Here is a 16,244-nt window from a genome sequence, read left to right as displayed (position 1 = left end):
TCAGGGTTGGTAAAGGTACAAGAAAATGAACATGTCCTCTCTGCTGGTGGGAATGCAGGCTTTTATACACCTTGCTATCATTCTGCTTTTATACACTGCTGAAGTGGAGTTGTGTCACTTAAATCTCTCTTCAAGAAAAAATTTGCTATTCAGCTGCAAGGAGTGCAGTTAGCAGACAATTTCCTGCTGTTATTGGCTTCAGCTTTCAAGCTATGGCTCTGCTCTTTTCGGGCAGCCTCCAGCCAATGAGTGAGCATGGCAGGGGCTACTAGGGCCTGGCCATTTCTGTCCAACCCTGACCTCCTCTAATAGGCACTCTTTGCTTCGGAGCTGCCTTTTAGTTTGTCTAAGACTTGGTCAAATCTACATAGTGATCTGAGCTTTGTTTTCTCGCTGTCTTTAGTTTTCATAATTCTTTGTTACTCTGTTCATGGGTTTGCAAATCTTTGTACTTTTCAATGATGTAAACCCTGTGGTTTTAATGTAATATTTGCTTTCTTTCGCTATCTTATCCTTAATGACATCATGGAAATTTTGTTGTATATTTTTCTGAAATCGGTTAAATTATATTTTGGCAGTTCACTATCTTCAAGCCTAATTTGGGACTCCTTAATTTAGTGACTCATTTAAGGCCCAGATAGAAAGTAGGGGAGAGAGATAGAGACAGAAAACAGGGAGATGTCTCCCTCTGAGTATTTGTATGGTAGAATATAAAACTGAGTGACTATTGGTGACCATGGTCTGTGTTATGAACTTACGAGCAGAAGAAGGACTGCAGTTAGAAAGAAGAGTCAAGCAGATAGAGAAAAGTAGACTGAGAGAGGGAGAGTCTGTTCTGGCTCCTTACAGAAGGACTAAAGGACTCTTTGGTCCGGTCTGGGATAGGGCATCCAGTCCCAGGTCCATTTCTGAGTCTAGGCTGATCTTCACTCTGGGTTTGGTGCAACCCTCTAGAAGTCTTCTAATGAATTCCCTTGACTTTGCATATATTAGTTTAAATTGGGTTGCCATGTTTTGCAACTCAGAAAGTTTTCACTATCACAGAGCGTCAGCACTTTGCATAATAACATAATAGGCACTCAGAAAATTTTAGTAAAATCTACATCTTGTTGCATTTTTTAGGTCTTTCAACTATGTCTTCTTGGTGGTCACAAAACTTCTTTTATTGTTTGAATTTATACACTCTGAAGCTGTAGATATGTGATAATGCTAAGTGCAGTGTTCTGCAATCTGTTGTCACTTATGAAATATTACTTAGCAAAAATAATAACAGGGGTGGGGGGGGAGAGAGACTATTGGACTACTATTGGACTAAAGGAAAAAATTTCCTCTTCATTAAAGAATCAGATTTTAGGTAAAGAATTTTTGTTTATCTGAAGATTTCATTTTCCAGTTATTCTTTGGTAGGGCAAGGTTTTAGGTTTACAGTGGGGCAGGGGAACTAGACAGAAACAGCTTCCCTAACTGAGCTCTGAATCTGTACATAGACCAGCAGAGAAATTGTCAATGGAGTTGACAACTGTCAATGGAGTTTAAACTATCTGAGAAGGAGGGTGGCATTCTTTTATTTGGATAAGGTCCCTAGGTCACCTGAGAACATGGGTTTCTTCATGTAGTCCCAAAATGGGACGTAATATTCCACAGAGAACGCTAGAGGCAAAAATTCAGAGGGATTAAAGTTGGTAGACGTGGATGAGTCTGTACTTACAATGATCTAATGGTCCAACTATACTGAAACCTCTAGGTCTCTGAGGATAAAAGTGCTTAGTTTGACCTCAGGCACCATGATAGCATCTTCTGTCCTAGGTAGCAATCCAGGGTATCTTTCCTTCCCTAGCCAATATCATGCTAGATTTCCTCTTCACTAAGAGATGAGTTTTGATTTTTGCCCTACTTTTTCCAGGTGTTTCACACTCATATGCTGATCTGGAGCCTTCATGTTGATCCCCGAGGGCAGACCTCATCTTCAGTATGATTTAGGGGATTGACTGGAAGTCCATGCTCTGACCATAGGTCTTGGAGTCACCTTCCAAGTTCTCTGAGATGGCTCCTCAGCATCTTGGCAGCAACATCTTATCCTTTTTAATCTTGCCACTCTCTGCAACAAGGCATAGGGGTCCTGAACTTGTTCTCCCGATCATTTTCTTGCCATTAGGAAATGAGTGAGCTCTGCCTTTCTGCCTTTTTTCAGCTGTTGTTTTTAATGATTCCCGACTTCCTCTCTGATCCTGGAACCTGTGAGTGGAAAATGTAAGACTATGAAGAATACAAGCTGGTGGTGTTTTCCAAGTGTGTGTGCAGGCTGTATTTCATCTATTAATTCATGATGATGGTGCCCACAAGGGCCAGAGGGATCTTCACATTATCTCCAAGCCCTTTTAACAGCTGACAAAAACCAGATCTTATAATTAACAAAGAAGATAGGGTTTTCCATATATAGCCCATGCAGCTCATACCCAGGGCCTGTGAGATTTCTGATGGGATTATCTCTCAATTATTATAATGAAGCTACGTGGTTAATGCTGTCACTTGGACATTGATAGAAAAAAAATGTGTGCTTGACTAGACTCTTAAGTGTAATATCTAAGACAAGATAAATTGCAAGCAAATCTTACTAATTCTTGATTACCTATTAATGGAAGAGAACAAGTAGATGGTTTATTTTGGAAGAAAGTGAGTAACACATCATTCTGCAGTGCCAATAGCTCATACAAGCAATGGGGAAGAGTGGTGGACACAGGGCTTTGGAGATCCTTTCCTCTGACTTTCAGTGCCAGTTCTGACCGTTTCTGATGGTGTGACTAAACCCCTCTAAACTGGTAATAGTCTTACCTATCTCATAAGGTTTTTTTGCTAGAATTACATGTGATAATACCTATAATTTAAAGATATTTATAGTATTACATTATAAATCCAAATAGTTGTAAAAACATCTTGCATATTGTTTGGTGCCTGATAGAGGGTAATTTATTCATAAAAACTTCTTGAGCACCTACACTATATACAGGCAGTTTGCTAGTACGGGGGATGAGAGGACAGATAAGTCAAAGTTCTTGCTTCCAGAAGGTTACAGTCTAATCAGAGAGAAAGATATATAAATAGACATTTTTAGTGCAATGTGGTGAGGGCAATCACAGAGAAAGACATAAGGAAGTTAGAAGCACAGAGGAGAGACGTGTAACAAGGCTGGAGGTGGAGGTGGGATCAGGGAAGGCTCTGGGAATAAATGCCTGAGCTGACAGTGAGCCAGAAAATAATGAATAAAGATGAGATATATACATTTTCAAGATGATATCACATTCAATATATATGAGTTTACTTTTTATTTTCTTTAATTCACATTGAATCACCAACATTTTTCATATTTTTGGTCAATTATTGGTGGTTCCAGGACTGAATTTGTTGGTGTTAGGGAAGGAGGAACCAAATTTATGGACCATTGTGGGTTTATAATTGCATATTAAAATTTTTCACATTGGTCTTTAAAAGACCAGCCACCAAAAGACTAAGAAGAAAAAAATAAGACTAGAAAGACATTAAAAGTGGGAAATATCAGGTGTTATGAAATTAGACTCTGGGAAGTATAAACTGGAGGGAAAATTAAGGCAGTAAATATTACTGGTATGTCTACATGTTTTAATCTTGCTTTCTTGAGGTGGAAGCTGCCTGGCAACAGAGACACCACTAGGCCCACTCTCCACAACTGGTCAGCCCTTTAAGGCTGGAGTTGTTGAGATCAGGGGTTACAGTTTAGGCCCTCCCTGGTTTAGAGCAGTTTAGGGATTATTTATAACTAAGTACTTTAAAGTCCTGGGACAGGCAGAACCCAGAAGACTCAAGGCAGAGCTCTGGGAGTTGGTTAATAATATGCAGCTTTGTTGCCAGTTAAACAGATTTTTGTGGACTAACCTTGGAACTTTACCATCTTTATAACTTTTGACAATGGGTAAATTCATTCTAACTACCAACAGGCATTCAGAACACAATCCAGCCATAAGATAGAGTAACTTAACCGTGTCTTTTTCAAGCCTTGAGGTAAGTCTGTGGAAGTCTGGAGTTTGTACCTAAAATTCATAAATGCCATTTAGTGATTGTTTCTTCATTTTTGTGCTCTGTTGTTAATACATTTCCTGAGTATTGCATCTCTAGAATCCTCTCAGTGCCTTTTCAATTAACAATTTGGTTGAATAAAAAATCAAGTAGCATTTATGGGATTAAGTGTATAGGGCATTTTGCTGAGTAGGTTTATAAAATAGAGTTCTGAATTTCAAGATGCTTGCACCATAATATCATTCCAAGAACAAACCAACACTTGGGCCAGGCCTTCAGGAAATCCAAACATCTGGATTAAAAAATATGTCAGGAACAATCAATCATCCAGTTTTGTCAACATGATGCCAAAGACCTAGATTATTGAAAAGATTTCCAACCAGATGTTATGTAGTCTGTGGATGTACCTAGAATCAAAACTGAAAACACAGGCCAAAGGAATAACATGCATCAACAGTTTTCCATTTGAGTCCATTGCATATATTTTTGCTTTTTGAGCTGGAACAAGGAGAAAGTTAAGTTCAGAATCTATGCAGATGATGGAGGTTTTTTTCCTTACAGTGACCTGTAAGATAGTCATTAAAGAATAAGTAAAGAATATTTAAATAGTATGTTGAAAACATACTAGGTGCTAGCAGAAAACAACATAGAATTTTGGCTGACTCTATGTAGACTATTTATTTGGAATTGTACAAACTGAGAAGCATTTAGTCTTTTTTACAGGAAACAAATGGAATTTTTTTGGTTTTGTTTTAGTTTAAAAAAGCTCTATTTTTGAAATGTTTTAAAATAAATGTATTTATTTTATAATAAAGCAAAAATACTTTTAAGTGCTAACAGCTACCATTTATTGAGCACTTACTAAGTGGCTTGCTCTGTACTAAGTACATTTCCTGAAATAAACTCAGGAAATATGTACTGTTGTTATCCTTCTCTTGCAGATTAGAAAACTGAGGCACTGAGAAGTTCAATAATTACTCAAGACTTCACAACTCTTAGATAGTAGAGTTGGGATTTGAAGTCAGGCAGTTCATCTCCAGAGTCTGCCTTATCCACTCAAGTAGACTGTATTCTAGCAGCCCTGCCCTGGGAATCTGGGGCAAATCTGAAGTAGGTTAACAAGGTCTTCAGTAGAACAACAACTGGCAACAACAACAATGGCAATAATAATGGTAAATAAATATTGAGGACTTAATATGTTATAGTGATTTTATCTTTATCTTTAATTTTCAATACTCCTCTTACATTAATACATTGTACAGATAAGGATGCTGCAATGTGGAGAGGTTGGGTAATGACCAATATCACCAGGTTCTTACGTGGTGGAGCCAGGAGTGATTCCTGGTCCGGGGTCAGATTATTAAAACACTAGGCCCATGTCTTCACTCCCTGCAGTTGTCACAGTGTTTTGGGGTCCTCTGTGACGCAGGTACCCAAGAGATGTTCTGGGTATCTCCTTTGGTCACTCTTCTCAGTCCTCCTACATCCCTTTTAGGCAGCTCTTTCTCTTCCCGTTCATGGTCTAATTCTTAGGAGTGTCTTATTCCATTTCCTTAGGGCTCTGTTCTCAAGAACACTGTGGTTGCCTGGGCTTGGATTTTCCTTCAAGATAGAACTTGATGTTCAGCTATGGGGAGTGCGGTCAGTTGACAGCCTCCAGCTGCTAATGCCTTCAGGATCCACTTCAGTTTTCCAGATGAAGCTATGCTCTTCCTAGGCAGTGACTAGCCAGCTACTGAGCACAGAGGTACTAGGACCCGGCCATTTCTACCTGATAAAGCGTTGTTCCACTGCTCCTCATTGTGTTGGCAAGACTTTGTCAGATCTGTGTGGTGATCTGATCTTTTCCCCATCCCATCCTGCTTCCTCCCCCTTTTTATTTCTCACAAGCATTAACCCGCCCTTTCTCCAGTCACAACACAATAAACCTCTTGCACTCCTAACATCATCTCAGTGCCCACTTCCCAAGGGACCCATTGGTACTACAACTGAGTGGGTGATCTATCCAAGGCAGAAGATGAGTTTAAGTGGGGTAGTGTGCTACCCATCTGTGGTAACACATTATTCACTGACAGGAGGTATCTGTCATTAAGCATAGAGTTGGAAAAATGAATGCGAACCTTAGGAGTGTGATGGGGGAGAGAGAGAGAACGAGAGAGAGAATGAGAGAGAGAGAATAAACACGTGGGTGGTGAGCTCAAATGAAGACTTTTAGGTAGATATTTAGTCTATTCTATTTATCCATAGGTCTGTCATTTAGCCCTTCTTTATTTACTCTTAAGCTATAGTGTTGAAGAACATTGTAATTCATAGGTTGAAATAAGCACAAAAACCCCACCAAAAGCACTAATTTGGGTTTTATTTTATTATCAATCTATAGTCAATTTTCAAGTACTCACAAAGTGCCTAGAACAATACCTGACACACAGTAGTGAGCTCTCAATAAATATTTATTGAATAAATGAAAGAATGAATAAAAGTTTAAAAAATTCAACACATATACTTTTGAGCCAGTAAAAAGAGTTCTCCAGGATGGGTAATCATGACAGTTGTCAACAGATAGAAAATTTTCATGCTGAATAAAAGGAAAACTTCATTTTGTACACAAAGCCATTTGCCCTAGCCAGACAGTATCCCACAGCATAGTTAACATCTGAAAGCCTGTATAAGGAAGTGGACTTAACTCCCACCCTCTGGGACTTGGATTGTAATAGGACTTCCTGGTCAAATGAAAAGTCAAATCACTGTTGCAGCTGAGAAACCAAAGGATGGCTTATGATGAGGGGAACCCCCAAAACAATCTGAATGTTCATACAATCTAAGAAAAATAGCAAGTTTTCTATGTATCTGGCTTCAAGTTATATAACTACTTCTTCAAATCAGAGAGCTGCCCAGAAGCCCTTCCTATTCAGAAAATCTGGAGATGCCCCTGCATTCTTCTAAAAACTGTATATGACCTGAATGGGTTAGAGGTTGTGTTGGCAGATTGGAGAACTCTCAGGGAAGCACCTTGAATTCTCAAAGGGAAGCAGTTATGGGATTGCAATTAAAGGTGGAAAGGGCTATGATTGGCTCACTTGGGAGACTCAGCTGACATTGGATTGAAGTTCTGAGACACAGCTGATACTAATGCTCCTTGTAAATTGTAATTGGTGTAGGAGTACTGCTATGCAAAATTCCTCATATAATCTCACTTTGTTTTAATGTTTTGTGGTGTAACTTGGTGATGCAGTAGAAGACATAAGTATATCTTATCCTATTTGAGAAAGAATTTGGACAGCAATACAATTTCGTTAAAAATTGGAGCAAATTGCAGTTTGAGGAGGCCAATATAAAATGGTAGAGAGGATAAAAGATAATGGTGAGGGATTTCCCTGGTGGCGCAGTGGTTAAGAATCCGCCTGCCAATGCAGGGGACACGGGTTCGAGTCCTGCTCAGGGAAGATCCCACATGCCGCGGAGCAACTAAGCCCGTGCACCACAACTACTGAGCCTGCGCTCTAGAGCCCGTGAGCCACAACTACTGCAGCCCATGCACCTAGAGCCCGCGCACAGCAACGAACACCCAACGCGGCCAAAAATAAATAAATTAAAAAAAAAGAAGATAGTGGTGAGTAAAATAAATTGGAACAAGTATGTTTTCATTGTATCAGATTGAAAAATCACTAACGTAATACTAGTTCTCCTTATACATAATTAAATAAAATGTTCTTATATTAATTCGTCAAATTGTAAGATTATTTTATGCAGTTTGAATGAAAGTGAAGGGTCTCACTGGTGAGGAAAAATGGAATATTTCAAAAGAAAAAACATTGGATAAAGAATATTAAAAAAGGATATGTGAAAAATAACGAGGGATAGTCAACTATGGAAAATATTTCATTCCGATATAATACAGCAAAGTTAATTTAAAGGAAATTGATAAGAATAAAATAAATTTAAATCTGAGATGTCAATCTCTAAACACTGTAATTTTTAAGGTAATGCCAACTAAATCATTTGTTACTGATGTCAGAACATTCAGGTATTTGGGGAAAATGTCATTTTAAAAATTATGCTTCTACTACGTACTGGTTATGAATTATTCAGTAAATGTGTGGGGGTGATATTATTTACAGCACATTTCCTGCCAACTTCTGTTTTTCACTAAATTTTTCTTTTTTAAACTTGAGGCAGCTTCACAATGTAATTGGTAATAGAAGCAGATGGCACATCTTTGGCCCTTCTAGGCAATCAGTTATTTTCAAGATATGGGGACAGACAGTATGCACTAAAATCAGCCCTATCTTTTTTAGCTGTCAAAGAGTAGACTTGGTCATAAAATTTGAGTAACGAACCTGAGAGATCTTCTAGTCCAATTCTTGTATTTTACAGGTGAGAAAATGATTGGTTAGAGAGGTAGTAAATTGATCAGCTCAAGGTCATGTAGGAAGTAAATAGGACCAGATCTCAGCCACTTGACTTAGTGTTAGAGTTTCCTTGCCCCCACTTCTAGTATCAAGGCTGTCTTTTCTGTTTGGGGAGATTAGAATATTTATATATTATATAAAATTCTAAAACATTTTAAGCATCCTGAAAATTAGCAAGAATAATATAACTCTGGAGTACTTTCTCACTCAGTTCTGTCAAAACTTAAAACCCTGCCATATTTTCATCAGCTTTTAAAATATATATCATGATAGCCTTTGTCTTCTTTTATAGATCAGAACAACTACATTCAATTTACACTGAAATGATAACCATGGATTTTTTGGGTAACTTTAAAAATCAATTACATAAACACTCTCAATACACTAAAAATAATAAATAATGAAAATGAAATATTATTACCGATATTAGTAATAAGTAGACATCATTGTTCTGCTTACTGTATGACAGGCACTTATTTACATGTATTGTATTATTTTATATATAGTCACATTTTGTTCTTCTCTGAGGGTTCAACTCATTTTCTTCTAGACAAAATTATCTATCTTTTGTTATTATTCTTTCTGGCTGAAATAGTAATGTGTTATGTAGGCCTGTTTTTTCTGTTGGGCCAAAAGGCCGCTAATAGCCTAAGCAGTTTATTTGTATGGGAAAAAAACAAGTGCTTTATTTTTGGGGTGATGCCACCTCCTGTTGAGCTCCTCAACTTCAGGAGCAGAACTGGTGCTAGATTTCTGTCTCTACTAGTCCCCTTAGTTGGCCATTCTTGTTTAGGGCCAGCCCATACACTTTATGGCGGTGACTCTGATGGCCAGAAAGAGCACTCTCAAGGCTGGTGAGAAGTATTGTGAAAACATTTGAACCTGCTTTTGGATGGGTTTATTGAAATTACGTTTGAATATTGATTACACCCAATGATGTTCTGAAAATTCACATCAAAGAGAATGAGGAAAGCATGCTGTGAATGAAGGCCGGACAGAGGAGAAGCTGGGAAGCCATCCAGATTTTTCTCACAGAAATCAAGCCTTCCTTGAAACAGATCCTGAATCAAAATGTTTGGATGTCAAAACACATTCCTCCTGAGAATGAGATGGACTGAGAGCTAAAGCGACTGAGATGAAAGAAATGTGATGTAAGGTAACAAAAAGTCTTATCTGCCTCCAATAATTTCTACATCTTCTTCCTCCTGAAGTTTCCCCCACAGAGTACAATAAAGATGGTGACTTTGTCATCCTCACCCACCATGTCCATCACCTTATATTTCACCCATCTTATACGTCTCACCTTTCCCCAAATCAGGTAAAGACTTTCACATTTCCTGTCATTTATTCATGCCACTTATTTCCTGGCCTGAATTTCCTTTCTTTCCTTTACCTGGAAAACTTCTACTACAGTCAAGTTTCAGGAACGCAACTCAGGAATAGGGTAGTTAAATAGAGATAAACAAAACTACATATTTAGACTACTCTAATTCGGATCTCAAAAGTCTAAACTCAAAAAAGTGTCTGGTACATAGTATGAACTCAAGATATGTTAGTAGTTTTTCCTTATGACAGCACAGGGCGGCAAGATGGTGGTGCAAATTTCCAAGGAGAGGAAGTTTGTCACCGATAACATCTTCAGAGCTGAACTGAATGGGTTTCTCACTCAGGAGCTGGCTGAAGATGGATACTATGGAGTTCTGAGTTACACCAGCCATGACAGAAATCATTATCCTGGCCACCAGTATGCAGAATGTTCCTGGTGAGAAGGGCCAGCAGATCTGCAAACTGACTGCTGTGGTTCAGAAAAGATCTAGCTTCCCTGAGGGCAGTGTAGAGGTTTATACTGAAGAGGTGGCCACAAGAGGTCTGTGTGCTATTGCCCAGGCAGAGTCTCTGTATTACAGATTCCTAGGAGGACTTGGTATGTGGAGGAGGGCCTGCTATGGTATGCTGCGGTTCATCATGGAATGTGGGGCTAAAGCCTGCATAGTCATGGTACTGGGAAACTCTGAGGACATAGGGCTAAATCCATGAAGTTTGTGGATGACCTGATGATCTGGGACTCTGTTAACTACTATGTTGACACTGCCATGTGCCACGTGCTACTCAGTCAGGGTGTGCTGGGCATCAAAGTGAAGGTCATGCTGCCTTGGGACCCAAGTGGTAAGATTGGCCTTAAGAAGCCCCTTCCTGACCTCGTGAGCATTGTGGAACCCCAAAATGAGATACCACCCACCACTCCCATCTTCGAAGAGAAGGGTGGGAAGCTGGAGCCACTTACCATGCCCCAGCCAGTACTCATAGCATAATAGGGTATCCTTGGCAGCTGGATCTGGAGTCTGGATGTTACTCTGTAAAGACCTTTAATAAAATAAAATATTTTTAGAAGACCTGTGGACTGACTAGACTGTACATTCAGTGTTCAAACTGAGGGTCATGTTGCTCCATGGGAGCATTAATTTTTTTTTTTTTTTACATCAGCTTTTATTTTTTTTTTATTTTATTTTTTTAACATCTTTATTGGATTTAATTGCTTTACAATGGCATGGGAGCATTACTTGATTGATTCTTAGAGCTGTCTGGCTCACAATGTTTCTTTGCTTTCCCTGAAATCCTCTTGGTTTCAACTGTATCCGTGAGGCAAGGGCCAGAACAGGAGGACCCAAGCAGAGGTAACCAGAGAAGTATCCTGTTGAGGGGTAAATCTGGTGATGGTGTAAGCTGATTGCTAACAGGAAAGCACCTTGATTAACTCATCTGTAGTTCAGGGTTATAGGTTTAGAAGAGGGATATGTTTAAGATGATTTTCTGTATTGCACATAGAAAATGAATATAAAAACCATTTTATTTGGGGGTTATTCAGAAAAAGAGAAATATTAGTAGAATGAATGAAGTAGATAATGTTTTGTATGTTTAAGAGTCTTGATAATTTTTGTTGGACTATGAGGTCTTCTTCCACAATATTTTATCTGCAGTTAGGTCCTTGTGTACAGTTTCATCCAAAAGCTTTTGAGCTGCCATGAGCAGCACCTTACCTGAAGTGAGACTCATTGACCTGTGGATCACAGATTATATGTTTACCAGGCTCTGGTATACTTAGCTAGGCCTGGGCACACTTGGTTGTGTCCTATTCTTACCTCAGGGTGTAGATCACGGCCCTTTTCTATCTAGCCATGAGCCAAACTGGCACTGGAAATTGAGATGCTCCTGCCTTCTCTGACATAGAATGCTCCTGTCCTGCACCATAGTTCAGTGGTGAAGGACATGGGCCCTGGAGTCAGATAGACTTGGGTGGGATTCTAGTTCCTTTGTATCTAAGCTTAGTGAAGGTTCTCAACATCTCATTTGTAAATTAGAGCTAACAGTAAATTTCCATATTGTGAGCACTAAATAATAAAGTAGAAACCACTCAATATGGTGCACAAGGAAGTGATTAATACTTCTTTGACTTCTAAGATTCCCAATAGCCAATGTCCAAAGCCAGCTGAACATTGGCTATTGGGATGCCCTACTAGGATTCTGGTTATTGACCTTTACATGTCAGACCTACTGTTGAGTAAGCAGTTCGCCTTGCAGTCTATCTTCCTTTTGTTTCTCTGTTCTCCTCTAGCAAGATCCTAACAAGGAAGGGATGGGAGGAGCACAGAAGCATCTCTCTGTCTCATAATTTGTCTTGGCTTTGGCCTCGGTAAGACAAAAGACATTGATTATTTTGGAACACAGTAATTAAGTAGGTAGGGTACAGACTGCCAATAATATCAAGAAAGCAATTCATTAAGCAGAGTAGGTGCTGTTGGTTAATAAACTGGCTTTAAACAAAAATTTGCCATGACTGAGCCAAAATCTTGTATAATTTGTCTAAAGATGAGGGAGAGTTGACCTCATTTCTCAAGTGTTTCCAGATATTGTCCATAAATGAGCATAAAATAAATTTTCTTGGAAATGAATCTAGGATTTTTTTTTTTAAATAAACTGTGACCCTTAAAATGATGCTCATATCTTGAGGAAATTGCACTTGTGTTCAGCATATTTCATTGTCTCACTCCAGTGATGTGGTAAAATGACCATAAATTTTACAGTCAGACAGGCATGGTTTTTAATTCTACTCTGGTATTAACTTAATATCACTGAACCTTAGTTTTCTCTTAGGTGAAATAGCTTTAGTTTTCTCTATTTTACAAGATGGCTGTACAGATTAAATGTGATAATGCCTGTCAAGTTCTTTGTGTCATGCCACGCTCAATTTCTATCTTTATCTTTGTCTTCCAGACCTATATGGAGAGCATACTTATGTTAAATGAACTTAGTGAAAACACACAACTTCTTATCTGAAAACTACTCTGCATTCATCCCCTCATACAAGAAACATCAATGTGATATAATGTTCTAAGATAGGACTTGCTGACTATCTGATCTTTTTTTACTTTGGGCAGTGCAACTCAAGTTATGAACAGGGAGGAGGGAAGTGAAGTGATTGAATTCATTGACTTGGATAAATGGGAAAAGGAGTGTTACTGAGCATATGCTATCATGAGTAAAGTTGTTACCATGTACTATTCATGGCACAAATGATTATTGAATGGCTAGGGCAAGGAAGGCACTGTCCTAGGTACTGGGGGTATAACAGTGAATGAAACAGGTCAAGTTCCTGACCTCATGAAACTTAAGTGCTAGTGAAGGGACACAGAAAATAAATAACTCAGTAAAAGATATAGTGCTATAGAGAGTGATCATGATGTTAAGAAAAATAAAGCAAAATTAGAGGGACAAGAAGTGCTGGAGTAGGTGTGGGATTTCTATCTTATATAGGGTGGCCAGAGAAGGACTTTTTGATAAGATGACATTTGGGCCAGGGGTATGAAGGGAGTGAAGGAGAGTTTGGAGATTTAAGCCTCAGAGTGTTCATCCCAGAGAAATAAGTTGCAAAGACTCTTGAGGAAGGAGGAAACATGGACTGTTAAAAGAATATCAAGAAGATTGGTGTGATTGGTACAAGAATGAGAGCTTAAAAGATGAGATCAGAGAAATGATGCATGAATGCACTGCTGCTCCACAGGAGCAGTTTGTAAGTTTGTGGAGTGCTTTGTGTTGTAATAATGATTGAGGTGTGCTACTGTTATAGAATGGGTGGAGGCCACAGATGCTAGATAGGTGGGATGGTTCTGCACAGTGAAGAATTGTCCTACATCTCACCCACTTTTCAAATATCTGAATGGGTATTTGTAGAGTGTAAGGCTGCCACATACAGTTGTGTGAGTTGTGGACTGCAGAATTTTTGGAAGCACCATTGACATGGACCTGTTGGCATGGTGTCCCCATAGGACTGTGTTGTGCACAATCTGTACAGCTGTAAGTGGCATCCCTGCACATAGTACAACACTGTTTATCGTTTTTGGAGTCTAAAACCTAACTCCGTTTTACATATAGACATTAACCTGGAACGGAAGTTGTAGAGCAGATTTAAGTTTTGGGTGTGTGGTTGACCCTATGATCCTCCTGGAATGATGCCATGCTCTGCAAGTGAAGGTGTTTAAAATCATGACTACCTTGCTCAGTATTGGCATCTGCTGCTGGTTCAGCTGAAATGGAAAGGAGTTGAAGCTGAGAGCGGGGGAGGTGTGGAGAGGGAAAAGTTAGGAGGAAGAAAAGCAAGAAGGAATTCATGTTTCTGCACATGTGGGGTTGTGTTTTACTCATTTAAAACATAATTAAGCGACAAGACCAAGTTCTTTTATTAGGGATACCTTTGGAGTTGGGGCCACCTGCCCTCCCAGGTCAATGGGTTTGAGTGGTGGCCATGAAATTCACACTCATCATGTACCAACACTACAGCTTTGCAACAATGCTTCCTGTCATCTAACTTTGCCCATTCCAAACTCTGTCTGAGGACTTTCCTCTTACATCACATTTTCTGGGACATTGTATTAGTTTCCTCTTGCTACTGGACATATTACCACAGATTTAGTGGTAATCTAAACAACACAATTTTATTCTCTTACTGTTCTGGAGTTCAGAAGTCTGAGACACACTAACTGTGCTAAAATCAAGGTGTAGGTAGGGCCATGTTCTCTCTGGAAGCTCTGGTAGAGACTCTATTTCTTTCCCCTTTCCAGCTCCTAGAGACTGCCTGCATTCCTTGGCTTGTGGCCCCGTCCTCCATCTTCAAACCCAGCAGTGTAACATCCTCTTTTTTTTCTCTGACGTACACTCCTGTCTCCCTCTTATAGGGGCCCCTGTGATTCCATTGGGTCCACCTGGATAATCCATGATCATCTCCCCATCCCAAGATCCTCAGCTTAATCACATCTGCAAAGTTACTTTTGCCATATAAAGTGACATATTCATAGATTCTAGGGATTAGGGCATGTGTGTTTTTGGGGCACCATTAATTCACCTATTACAGAAATTGACACCTAAAATACCCAGGTCAAGGAGAGGACTGAGGTGGGGGTTGGGTGGTGATGGTGGCAGTGCTGAGCTAGTGCCACATATCCAGCAAACTGTGAACTGTTCAGACACACCATCATTTCAGACCAGCCCCCTCCCTTCCCATGGTCATGATACCATCTTAGTGAAGTGGACATTTTGGTAATCATTAGTGCTGATCATGAAATATTTTTAGTCCTCCTTTTGGGCACATGGACAACTTGCACTTCTCTGCCCTCTTAGGGTTAGGTGTGACCACATGACTTGCTGTGATCAATGAAATGAGAACAGAAATGACAAATGTCAACTGTGGGCTGAGTTTTAAGGGCTGGTGCATGATTTGCTGTGTTCTCATTTTCCTGCCAGAGCAAACATGGCAGCACACAGATTAAATCTCCCTTGGTGTGGGTTCCTGAGTGAAAGTAAATGGAATAGGGCCCCCAGCAGATCCCTAAGGGACAAACACCCTGAATGATAAATGAAATTTCTTCTTTTAAGCCATTCAGATTTGGGGGTAATTTTTACTGCAGCATAACCTAGCCTGCCCTGACTGATATAGGCATCCTCCATAAGAAACCAATTTAGGGCTTACTCCCTATCCTGGTCCTTCCCACCAGGGCACCATTCCCTGATACCCTCCCCATTTATCAAGGAAGTCTTTTAGGGCCTAATATAACCCAACCACTTAAATCCCAGTTTGGAGGAGGCTGTTCATCTATAGTTCCACTCACCTTTCCAACATTTATAGACTGATGGTCAGAGTGAGCATGTCACTCTGGTCTGAGAGAAGTACACTCATAATTGTATCTTTTAAAGACCACACAACTGTTCTACTCAGTAGCCACTGTGGATTTCCCATATAAAACTCCACTGCTTTCCTCCACCTAAAACACTGAGTCACTTCTTTCTGCACGTCCTGGTACCACCATTATTCTAGTAGTTGGTAGAATTTCAGCTTGTCCTGTGACCTCTTTCTTCTAACCTATGGATACCAGCTGCCTGGGAGGAGAACAATGGGATGAACTTGTGGCAGCCGACTCCATCAGTCTTATGTGTGTCCACACCAGCCCTGGCCTCTTTGCTGAAATTCCACCAACTACACTAGAACCTAATAATTAGTGCTGATTTCCCTGAAACAGCCCAAATATGCTTGAAAGAGTTCCTCAGCTCCATTGGCCCCATTTCATGCATCAGCAGTAAAGGGTAGATCCTGAAGAACAGTCATGAGGATGTACCTCTGACTTAGGAGTGCACCAGCCTTGGCAAACTCAGACCCAGACCTGCTAGGGGAGGCATTCTCATGTGATGAGGTCAGCTCCATCCATGGACTTTTAAATAAATCCTGCCCATCCACCC

At 39.8% G+C, this 16,244-nt stretch overlaps 1 pseudogene; it reads left to right on the top strand.

Annotated features, from left to right (window-relative positions):
• Nucleotides 1–10,048: 10,048 nt before the first annotated feature.
• On the top strand, nt 10,049–10,771 carry LOC133105127 (small ribosomal subunit protein uS3-like; annotated as a pseudogene).
• Nucleotides 10,772–16,244: the final 5,473 nt, after the last annotated feature.

Source organism: Eubalaena glacialis, chromosome 14 (genome assembly GCF_028564815.1).
Source record: "Eubalaena glacialis isolate mEubGla1 chromosome 14, mEubGla1.1.hap2.+ XY, whole genome shotgun sequence".
NCBI lineage: Eukaryota > Metazoa > Chordata > Mammalia > Artiodactyla > Balaenidae > Eubalaena > Eubalaena glacialis.
The sequence above is the reverse complement of the archived record's forward strand: the minus strand, read 5'-3'. Positions and strand labels throughout refer to the sequence as shown.